Here is a 12,672-nt window from a genome sequence, read left to right as displayed (position 1 = left end):
CCCAAAACCATGGAAAAGAATGTGATAAATAAAGTGAATAGAAGCAACGATTACTAATAGTAGAATCAAACTGGGACGTTATTTGATAGACTAGAAGGATGGTTTTTAATAATTATGTCAGGACAACATAAACCAACCTGTTCTAGATAAACCACGAACAAGGTCTTCTCCCCAAAATTAACCAAAACTTAAAGATTTCATTGTTAATATTCAAGTAAAATATTATTTAGATGATGACTCATTCTAACATGTTTCCCTTTATCTCTACATATTCTTTCCTTAATTTTAATGCATATTAAAGAGCAACTTTGCAGGTATTCTGTTGTTTTTCAGTCACTAAGTCTCATCTGGCTCTTTGTGACCTCATGGACTGCAGCATGCCAGGATTCCCTGTCTTTCACCATATCCCGGAGTTTGCTCAAACTCATGTCTATTGAGTTGGTGATGCCATCCAAACATCTCATCCTCTATCATCCTCTTCTCCTCCTGCATTCAATCTGTCCCATCATCAGAGTCTTTTTCAATGAGTCGGCTCCTCACATGAGATGGCTGAAGTATTGGAGATTCAGCTTCAACATCTGTCCTTCCAACGAATATTCAGGGTTGATTTCCTTTAGGATTGACTGGCTTGATCTTCTTGCTGTCTTTACCAGTCACAGTTTGAAAGCATCAATTCTTTAGTCCTTAGTCTTCTTTATGGTCCAACTCTCACATCCATACATGACTACTGGAAAAGCCATAGCTTTGACTAGACAGACCTTTATCAGCAAAGTGATGTCTCTGCTTTTCAATACACTGTCTATTGTCACCCTAACTTATACGCAGAGTACATCATGCAAAATGCTGGGCTGGATGAAGTACAAGCTGGAATCAAGTTGAACGGGAGAAATATCAATAACCTCAGATATGCAGATGACACTACCCTAATGGCAGAAAGCGAAGAAGAACTAAAGAGCCTTTTGATGAAAGTGAAAGAGGAGAGTGAAAAAGCTGGCTTAAATCTCAACATTGAAATAATGAAGATCATGGCATCTGGTCCCATCACTTAATGGCAAATAGATGGGGAAACAATGGAAACAGCGACAGATTTTATTTTCTTGGGCTCCAAAATCACTGCAGATGGTGACTGCAGCCATGAAATTAAAAGACACTTGCTCCTTGGAAGAAAAGCTATGACCAACATAAACAACATATTAAAAAGCAGAGACATTACTTTACCAACAGAGGTCTGTCTAGTCAAGGCTATGGTTTTACTAGTAATCATGTATAGATGTGAGAGTTGGACTATAAAGAAAGCTGAGCGCTGAAGAATTGATGCTTTTGAACTCTGGTGTTGGAAAGACTTTTGAGAGTCCTTTGGATTGCAAGGATATCCAACCAGTCTCCTGAAGGAAATCAGTCCTGGATATTCATTGGAAGGACTGATGTTGAAACTGAAACTCCAATACTTGGGCCACCCGATGAGAAGAAGTAACTCCTTGGAAAAGACCCTGATGCTGGGAAAGATCGAAGGCACGAGAAGGGGATAACAGAGTATGAGATGGTTGGATGACATCACCAACTTGATGGACATGAGTTTGAGCCAGCTCTGGGAGTTGATGATGAACAGGCAAGCCTGGTGTGCTGTAGTCCATGGGGTTGCAAAGAGTCAGACACAGCTGAGAGACTGAACCGATGCTTGTCATAGCTTTCTTTCCAAGGAGAAAATGTCTTTTAATTTCCTGGTTGCAGTCACTGTCCGCAGTGATTTTGGAGTCAAAGAAAATAAAGTCTGTCACTGTGTCCATTTTTTCTCCATGTCTCTGCCATGAAATGGAAAAAATTGGCTTATCCCCTGCACCAAAATTTCCTGCAAGTGATGCTTCATTTTATCTCAAACTTAAAAAGAAATGATGTAGGTTTTTATTCTCCTCACCCTCAATTTTACTTTCCTAGACAACTAACAGTAGTGGGCTGTGATAGGTTTTGATCCTAGTGTGTGGGATTCTTAAACTGTTTAATAAGACAGGCAATTTACCTTGAGAATATTGGAATTCCTATGAAAAGCTCCGAACAAATAAAACGTATTTCCAAATTCTTAGGTACTATTATTGGATGAGACCATGTTGACTCTAGACAATCCCCTAATGAGAAATATTGGAAAATAATCTAGCCTTATATTCAGAAATTGAGAAGGCTCAAATATATTTTAAATTGCAACAACTATTTGGAAATGCTCATAATTGCAACATTATAAAATATAGGTACCAATATTCAATGAGAGAAGGATGTTAGGAGGCTAATATGTATATTTTTATATATTTATGCTAAAGGAAGTATACATTGGGAAAATATTATGCAAAAGCAGATATATTCTCTCTCAAATTGAAACTTAACTTCAAGAGAGCATGGATAAAGTTATTCCTAAAGCCCTCTTATCTATACATTTGTCAACTATCTTTTAGCTTTCACATGCTGAGCACATTAGTATGCAAACAAATCTAATGTGAATATAAGCATGCAGAGTAAGAATATATATTTGTCAAAGCCTAATTATCCTTCAAGAAATGATATAAACTATAATGAAAATACCCATAATGCTGCCCAGAAAGATAGTGTTTTGGATATAGAAGACTATGTTTTTGTTCATTTAGAGAGCTGAAAACATAATGTATTATAGTTATATTGATTATTTTTAAAGGATGATAGTTGTGTTTTAAGACAAAGTTTAAAAAAATGAGACATCAATATCAGCTTAGGAATTAATTGTGTTTGTCACTGAAATGTGTCATAGCCTTAATAATGAATAAACTAGTGACATTTTAGAATTTTTCTTACAACTATGTATATGATCTTGTAACATTTAATTTCAGTTGCATAGAGCAGACATGCTATAGGTGTAAAAACTGCTCATCAAGCCGTTTATTACTGAGCTCATTATATTGACAATTAAAAATGAGAAAAACAGTGCGAATCTCCAACAAGTGGTGGGAGCTGGGGCAACAGCTCAGCTCTGTTACCATGTCTGGGGGAAGTCTATCAGTCAAACTGTCTTCTTCTTTAATCATCAGTTAATGTGACTATTAACAAGATATTTTTTCCAATATGTGCTTCCATTAGCATAATTCTGGGCCCTAATTACCATATGCTTTTTTTCATCTTTAAATATCTGACATAAAAATTGCAGTAGCAAATAGACCCATGTGGCTTTCTAATCTAGTCTTTTTCCAAACTTGTCAGGGATGACATTCTTTTGTGTGCCTTTTAATGCAGTTTCTTTTGATTACTTCTTAAGACTTTTAAAAAATAAAAGTAATACACATTAATGTAAAAAGTAAGAAATTCAGTAAAGTTAAAAAAAGATAAAATCACATTAATCATGTAAGTCAGAGGCAATCATTGGGAATGTTTCATTGCATTTTCTTCCTCTATGATCCATTAATGTTTATTATTTTTTATTTATACTTTACAGAATTAAAACCAGACTCCTTTATTACTTGTTGCTATTTTGTTAGCATTTCTCCTGGTCTTTGGCTCAGACACTAAAGAATCTGCCTGCAATGCAGAAGTCTGTGTTTGATCCCTGGGTCAGGAAGATTCCCCTGGAGAAGGGAATGGCTACTCACTCCAGTATTCTTGCTTGGAGAATTCTGGCAGGCTGCAGTTCATGGGGTTGCCAAGAGTTGGACACGACTGAGCAACTAACACTTTCACTTTAGCCTGTAAAGAAATAACTTGTAATAGTTACCTAAAGGAAATCAGTACTGAATATTCATCAGAAGGACTGATGCTGAAGCTGAAACTCCAATACTCTAGCCACCTGATGTGAAGAACTGAATCATCGGAAAAGACCCTGATGCTGGGAAAGACTGAAGGTGGGAGGAGAAGGGGATGATAGAGGATGAGATGGTTGATGGCATCACTGATGCCATGGACATGAGTTTGAGTAGGCTGTGGGAGTTGGTGATGGACATGGAAGCCTGGCGTGCTGCAGTTTATGGGGTCTCAAAGATTCAGACATGACTGAGAGACTGAACTGAACTGAACCAGTCCATTATAGATGTACTAAAACATTTTAAAGTTACTCATTTTTGATCATTCATTATTCATATTTGATCATTGATTGTATATTTACTTTAATAAAATCTACAGAGGAGCCTGGTAGGCTGCAGTCCATGGGGTTGCTAAGAGTTGGACATGACTGAGAGACTTCACTTTCACTTTTCACTTTTCACTTTCATGCATTGGAGAAGGAAATGGCAACCCACTCCAGTGTTCTTGCCTGGAAAAGCCCAGGGACGGGGGAACCTGGTGGGCTGCCGTCTATGGAGTTGCACAGAGTCGGACACAACTGAAGCGACTTAGCAGCAGCAGCAGCAGCAGCATAGATATATCAGTATATAAGTATAAATGTATATTATTGCTGTAATTAATCACTGTAAAATTTTGACACTTTTCCTTAATCAGATTTCTAAAGGTAGCATTGTGAAGACAAACAATAAAAGTGTTTTGGTGTTCTAAATTAATTTTACAAATTCCGTTCCCAAAATAGTTTGACAAAAGTTCAACTATAGGTCATATGAAGCTTTCCAAAAACAACTGAGTTTTGTATTAAGATTAAATTACACAATCAAATACAAACTGAAAACTCTCAATAGGTCAACTTCCTAATTTCATAAAATATGGGAATATATAAGATCAATAAATTAAATACAAATTAAGTCCAAATATATTAGAATGTTAAAAATATACTCTGCCTCCCTTACAAAGCACACAGTAAGTCTACATTTCTGTTATCCCTATTTGCCTCAAAAGAATTATAAAATTAATTCTCCATAATATTAAAACTCCACATGTGCTGTACTTAGTCACTCGGTTGTGTCTGACTCTTTGCAATCCCTCCAGGCTCCTCTCGGATTCTCCAGGCAAGAATACTGGAGTGGGTTGCCATGCCCTCCTCCAGGAGACCTTCCCAACCTGGGGACCAAACCCAGGTCTCTCACAGTGCAGGCAGTTTCTTTACCGCCTGAGCCACCAGGGAAGCCCATGAATACTGCAGTGGGTAGCCTAATCCCTTCTCCAGGGGATCTTCCCAAGCCAGGATTTGAACCAGGGTCCCCTGAATTGCAAACAGACTTTTAACCAGCTGAACTACCAAGGAAGCCCCAAACTCCACATATGTACATATAATTGGCTGAATTTGCTTTTTTTTCTGATCAAATTCAATTTAGCAAGAGAAAACAGTTGGACTTTTCACTGGTTTATTGTTTCCTTCTTTATAATGCACCTTACAGGTAAAAGTTTGACATAATGCTGATAATTGTTCATTCTTTCATGTCTTTACCATTACAGTATCTCAAATTTGAATCTAGATTTTATAAGTGTAAAAATACCATCAATCTGTTCTTTTGTTTAACAATAGCTGACTATTTACATATTCTAATGAAGAGGTATCGATGGAATTCTCTTCTATAGCTTCCAAGAAATAACCATGAAAAAGGTGTAAGTACATCTACACACCAGATACAGTCTATGTGGTCCAACATACAGAACATGGAAACAAAACATGTATGTCATTAAAGTAGGTTGTGTATTGATGTTTTTTCTCTAACTCATTTGTTGTATAAAACTATATAGGTTAAGACACAGATATGTATTGTATAGGTTGGCAAATTAGAATTTCTTATTCATGTACCTTTGAGTTATTTAATTAGTTTGTTAAAGATTTGGCTTAGTGACTCCTTATTAGGAAAAAAAAATTAACACTGACACTGAACAAATATGCACAGAAAATTAACTGCATTAGATGATTAAATACAGGACGTAATAACTAAAAGATTCCTCAATCACCATTGGTAGAAGAAAGAAGAGTTAGTTTGACGAAACTTTAAGATTTCCCTATTGTACATACCAAATAGTTTCAGAAAATGTGTTTCTCTCTGCTGAAGACTTACTGCTCAGGGGGGTGAATGTACAGTAAATTCACAAGTATTGTGTTCTGGCTTTGAACCTAAACTATTTCTGAAAGAAAAGGACTTGAGTTAGCATAACAGGGAGGGAGAAATAGCTTATGGAACTGCAATCATGATATATACCATGATGGATATAAACAAAGTATATATTGATTTATATCCACACATGAAGAAAAGCCATTGATGTGACCCAATGAAAATACACTGGGATACAACACAAACCACCTTTTCTTTTCTCATGACAACAAATTCAGACTCTGACTTCAGTCTTCACATATGTAACATATTATTATTATTTTATATTATTCAATATATGATATATATATCATATATACTTGTGTTTATCTGTATCTGCATCTGTATATATATACATATATGTTTAAATTTCTAATTATAGAATTTAAATTCCATAATTAGAAATTAGCTTCCAAATTTTTATATTTATTTTCCTATATTTGATGATCTATTTTCTTACTTGTCCTTATATTCCCTTAAGTTCAGTTCAGTTGCTCATTCATGTCTGACTCTTTGCGACCCCATGAATTCCAGCACGCCAGGCCTCCTTGTCCATCACCAACTCCTGGAGTTGACCCAAACTTATGTCCATCGAGTCAGTGATGCCATCCAGCCATCTCATCCTCTGTCGTCCCCTTCTCCTCCTGCCCCCAATCCCTCCCAGCATCAGAGTCTTTTCCAATGAGTCAACTCTTCCCATGAGGTGGGCAACGTATTGGAGTTTCAGCTTCAACATCAGTCCTTCCAATGAACACCCAGGACTGATCTCCTTTAGAATGGACTGGTTGGATCTCCTTGCAGGCCAAGGGACTCTCAAGAGTCTTCTCCAACACCACAGTTCAAAAGCATCAATTCTTTGGTGCTCAGCTGTCTTCACAGTCCAACTCTCACATCCATAAATGACAACTGGAAAAACCATAGCCTTGACTAGACAGACCTTTGTTGGCAAAGTAATGTCTCTGTTTTTCAATATGCTATCTAGGTTGGTCATAACTTTCCTTCCAAGGAGCAAGTGTCTTTTAATTTTATGGCTGCAATCACCATCTGCAGTGATTTTGGAGCCCCAAAAAATAGAGTCAGCCACTGTTTCCACTGTTCCCCCATCTATTTGCCATGAAGTGATGGGACCAGATGCCATGATCTTCGTTTTCTGAATGTTGAGCTTTAAGCCAACTTTTTCACTCTCCTCTTTCACTTTCGTCAAGAGGCTTTTTAGTTCCTTTTCACTTTCTGCCATAAGGGTGGTGTCATCTGCATATCTGAGGGTATTGATATTTCTCCCGGCAGTCTTGATTCCAGCTTGTGCTTCTTTCAGCCCAACGTTTCTCATGATGTACTCTGTATTTAAGTTAAATAAGCAGGGTGACAATGTACAGCCTTGACGTACTCCTTTTCCTATTTGGAACCAGTCTGTTGTTCCGTGTCCAGTTCTAGCTGTTGCTTCCTGACCTGCATATAGGTTTCTCAAGAGGCAGGTCAGGTGGTCTGGTATTCCCATCTCTTTCAGAATTTTCCACAGTTTATTGTGATCCACACAGTCAAAGGATTTGGCATGACTTCCCTTAAGTTATATACTGTCAAACCCTAAGAAAACCTAACCAAATGTGACAATTTACCAGCACTCTAAACAATGAGAATGAGACAACTGTACAACAAAGGAATTATTTTTCATTTGGAAATCACAAAATAAACCAGGTTCAAATTCGATCTGTTAGTTCTCAACAGCATAAATTTGAGTATGATTTTTAAGTATTATAATAAAAAATTTAATGAGTGGGCTTAACAAAAAGCATGCATTGGACAAACATAGGTTTCCTTCCATTTAATCCATTTATTCCACACTGACACCAGATGTTTATTGGGTGCTTAGTAATGGCATGACTTCATTTACACATATGGATGAATAAAGTGATTAATTACTCTCCATCAATAGTGCAGAATATTGGCTTTGTTTAACTCAGCTCATTAACAGTAACTAGAAAAAGCTAATGGATCTATCCTAACATTGACTTAATGCCAGAATTCATGAGAATTAAGACACAGAACAACTCAACAACTGATATAATACACTGTGGAAGTGAGATGGGCTACTGGCGAACTACTATCACCTAATAACTTAAGCAATTACGTGGAAAATATTGGACAAAGTATTTTCTCTTCTTTAGAACCATATACACTGAAAAGTGTTCACCAAAATAGGACTTTTCTGATATTGACTTAATGTGACTTAAATGACTCTGGTAAAAAACAGGAGGACAATTGTGGATACTCATATAAACAAAGCAATTTTATAAAGCAGTGGTCACTGAAATGCCCCAAAAGTATTAAATTCAGTTGTGCTTAAATTAGGGTGTGCTTAGGGTAGAGAAGTCCCATTCAACCGCAAGTAAGCAGATTCTTCACCAGCTGAGCCACCAGCAAGCCCAAGAAGACTACAGTGGGTAGCCTATCCCTTCTCCAGCAGTTCTTCTCGACCCAGGAGTCGAACCAGGGTCTCCTGCATTGCTGGAGGATTCTTTACCAACTGAGCTATCAGGGAAGCTTATCAAACCATAGAAACTTACTTTCTGAGCTCTAGAGGCTACAAGAGTTAAGTCAAGGTTTCCAAAGGACCATGTCTCTCAGGATATTCCAGAGGGGATCCTTTCTTTCCTTTCCTAGTGTCTGGTGGTTGCTGGCCATTCTTGGCATTCCTTAGTCTGTAGAGGCATTACTCCAATTCCTGCCTCCCATCCTCACATGGCATCTCCTGTGTGTGCCTCAGGCTTCACAATGTCCTCCTTTTATAAACACACCAGTCATGTGGTGTATGGCCCGCCTTAATCCAGTATGAATTCATCCTAACTTGGTTACATCCGCAAAGACCCTATTTCCAAATAAGGCCACACACGGTTTTTGGGGTGAGGACTCTGATCTGTCACAACAAGAACTAAATGGCAGGCTGTGCCTCCATTTCTCTTACATCTTTGAGATCTGGGGTTCTGGGCAAAAGAGGCTTCTCGTTAGTGCCTTAGTGGGGACTGGCAGGCTGGCTTCACCACACAGGCTCTGTTTGCTTTTCTTCACCTATTCCTAGGAATCCCACACTGATGATATCCAAACAATATGACTGAAGTTCAGTAAACCAACAGAAAAATAAAATTAATATTCAAAATAGTTAATGACCAGTATGACATGGGCACCAGTCACTGAGACTGGTCACCATAAATGCTGGAACACAGTCTAGGGGGCCATTTGTCCTTTTTAGCGGCTGAGACATGGAGAAATGGAGGGAGGTTACTGCGGAAAAGTCAGGGGGTCCTGTCACTAGCTGGCAGTGGATGGCAGAGCACAGTCAAGGCAGATGGCTGCTATCAATCCATGCAGAAGTGTGGTGATATTTTGACAACCCACTTGGCTGACAAGGACTGCCAGAAGAGCATGGGCCAAGGAAAGAGTTTCCCCTCTTTACAGGGACAATGTGAGCTACGTAAAAAATGCCTGTGATTGCATCCCAAGAATCTTGATCATTTGACATGCTAGTTATTTATATTAACTAATGAGTTGATGAGAGATGGTCTGATACCTACAACTATACCACATTCAATTTTTCTAAGGATAAGCTTGTTGAAACTGGGTGGTGAAACTGGCCCCCATATCAAGCCATGAGCAAATTTTCTGGGAAGGAAGAGAGAGGCAAAATCTTCTGAAGGTGGTAAAAAAGGTGATGGGTGAGTCCCTGTGTGGAATCACAAAATGACAATTTTATCCCAACTGTGCACTTTCAAGTCCAGCCACGCTGGACTTCCCTGGTTGTCCGGGGGTTAAGAATCCACCCGCCAGTGCAGGGAACAAGGGTCTGAGCCCTGGCCCGGGAAGATTCCACATGTTGAGGGGCAACTCAGCCTGTGCACCACAACTCTAGAGCTTGCGAGCCACCACTGCTGAAGCCTGGGCACCTACAGCCTGTGCTCTGAAGCAAGAGAAGTCGCGGCAATAAGTCCACACCCTGCAGCTGAAGAGTGCACCTCTGCTCCCAACAACTACAGAAAACCCGCACACAGCAAGAGGGACCCAGCACAGTCAAAAACAAACAGTAAATAAAAATTAAAAAAAGGGTTAGCCTTGCTATCCGTTTGTTACGGCTGTTGACACTGTTCAAACCAAATGATTTATAATGCCTAGCCATAAAGTGAAAGTGTTAGTCACTCAGTCATGTCCAGCTCTTCACGACTCCGGGGACTGTAGCCCACCAGGCTCTTCTGTCCATGGAATTCTCCAGCCAGGAATACTGGAGTGGGTTGCCATTTCTTTCTCCAGGAGATTTTTCTGAATCAGGGATCAAACCTGGGTCTCCCACACTGCAGGCAAATTCTTTACCATCTGAGCTAACAGGGAAGACCACCTAACAATAATATACAACTCTAACAACAATTGATATGTGATCTAGAATATCAGTACTTTGAACACTGAGCTTGTGGATTTTTAGGTTAGGCTTATTAATATTATTTTAAAATTTAGTTAATATTATTTTTTAAATAATCAGTAGGTGACAGGTGGGTTATATCTGTCCTTATCCATGAGTTAAGATAACAAAACATAATAGTATCATGATATTTCCAAACCTTCAGAGAGATTAGATTTTCTTGCTTTATTAATATTTTATTAGTGTGTTTAATTTTGTTTTGTTTTTGTATTTTAACAAACAAAAAAAGAATTAGCTTTTGGTTCTACAAGTGCGACTATAAGAATGAAAGTAAAGGTATCTAATTTAAACTTTTTTTAAGTTTTTGTTTCACATACTCAAGTGCCTTTGAAGGTAAAAAATGCTTACCCATCCATTCTTATTCTTGACTGACCTATAATTTTTATTCCTATAATTTGAGCTCTAAAGCTAACAAAGCCCAAAGAACGAAAAAAATAAATACAATTGTCTAGGTATCTAAACTTTTCATTAAAAGTAATTCTAATCAAAACACTGTTCAGAGAGATAAAGATAAATATGGTATGATATCACTTATATGTGGAATGTAAAATATGACAAAAATAAAGTTATCTAGGAAACAGAAGCAGACTCACAGAAACAGAGAACAGAGTTGTGATTGTCAAGGGGGAGGGGATAGATTAGAAGTTTGTCACTAACAGACACAAATATTATATGCAGATGAATAAATGACAAGATCCTACTGTGAAGCACGGAGAACTGTATTCAATATCCTATAATAAGCAATAGTAAAAAAGAATATGAAAAACTATATCTATATCTATCTATCTATCTATATATAAAGCTGAATCATTTTGCTGTACACCAGAAACTAACACTGTAAATAAACTATACATCAAAAAACCAAATTTTTAAAAATCACAATTCATTTTTCTTGCTTACTAGGAGGTCAAATGAATATTTTCAATGCTTTATAAAAATACTATTTGTTTTTGTTAAGGTTAATGACATATCATATTCTTCATAAGAGAGAGCTAAGCTTTCGTCTCACGAGCATTTCATTGTCCCTGTATTTGAAGGCAAATTAATTGATCAACTGTTTCAAATGCATACGGTATCAATGGGAAACTCAGCATCCTTAGACTTTGTCAGTGAGCACATGAAGCTACACTATCCCAGCCAAAACTCCCTCTGTTCTTGGCCACTGTGGCACCCATGAGATTAGGATCAGCTACTCATCAAGTAACTGATCTCTCCCATCTAGAAGTGGACAAACCCAAGTGGCCTTATAGAGGCTGGCAGCCAACAGAGAACTATGAAGTGGGGGCAGAGGTCGTGCGTTCACAGGATGGAGACCACAAGGAGCACAAAAAAGCAGACTCTGAAATCTCTGGTCCCTAATGATACATGGAGTCACAACCAACCCTGACTGTCACTTCAAGAGAAGTAAGATACTGAATTAATTTGTTGTGTTGGTTAGTTCTCTTACTTGCAGCTAAACACACCCTAACTGATATACTGTTATTTTTTAGATGTCCCTTAGTGCAATATGAAGTTACATTATTTATTGCCCTGTCACCTGCTGTCTCCTTCATTAGAATGTACTTTTCTTGAGATTAAGATAGTATTTTATGTGCATGTATACACATTTATATAGAAAAATTTTTAACATTCTGGTTTATCACATAATATTGCTATAGTTCCTTGTGCTATACAGAAGGACATCGTTGTTTATCCATCTTGTATATCAGTTTGCATCTGCTAATCTCAAACTCTCAATCCACTCCTCCCCTACAACTCCTGCCCCTTGGCAACCAGAAATCTGTTCTCTGTCTGCTTCTGTTTTGTGGATAAGTTCATCTGTGTTGTATTTTAGATTCCACATGTAAGTTATATCATATGGCATTTATCTTTCTGTTTCTGACTTACCTTACTTAGTACAATAGTCTCTAGTTGCATCCATATGGCTGCGAATGGCATTATTTTGTTCTTTTTTATGGCTGAGTAGTATTCTGTTGCATATATGTACCACATCTGAGAGTGAAGACAGTTTCTATCTCGTCCACTGCTCTATCCGCAATATCTACCACATAGACTGAAAATTCAATAGCTTCTGTTTGATCCAATAAATAAACTGTCAGCACAGGGAACTCACCACCTTTATGGTTGCCTGAAAGAATGATCTGCTATGGTTTTGTTCTGAGAGATTTGGAAAGAGTGAGTGATGGAAAAGCCCTTCTCATTCTGAGCTCTTTGGAAACAGCTGGTTTGTCTCCACTGACC

General features: G+C 37.9%; 1 protein-coding gene across 2 annotated transcripts in view; it reads right to left on the bottom strand.

The window, feature by feature from the left end:
• Nucleotides 1-12,672, bottom strand: part of CTNND2 (catenin delta 2) — a 1,099,643-nt gene that overhangs the window by 527,643 nt on the left and 559,328 nt on the right. The window lies entirely within an intron of this gene.

The sequence above is a fragment of the Bos taurus genome, chromosome 20, assembly GCF_002263795.3.
Source record: "Bos taurus isolate L1 Dominette 01449 registration number 42190680 breed Hereford chromosome 20, ARS-UCD2.0, whole genome shotgun sequence".
NCBI classification, from domain to species: Eukaryota; Metazoa; Chordata; class Mammalia; order Artiodactyla; family Bovidae; genus Bos; species Bos taurus.
This window is presented reverse-complemented; position numbering and strand designations above follow the sequence as displayed.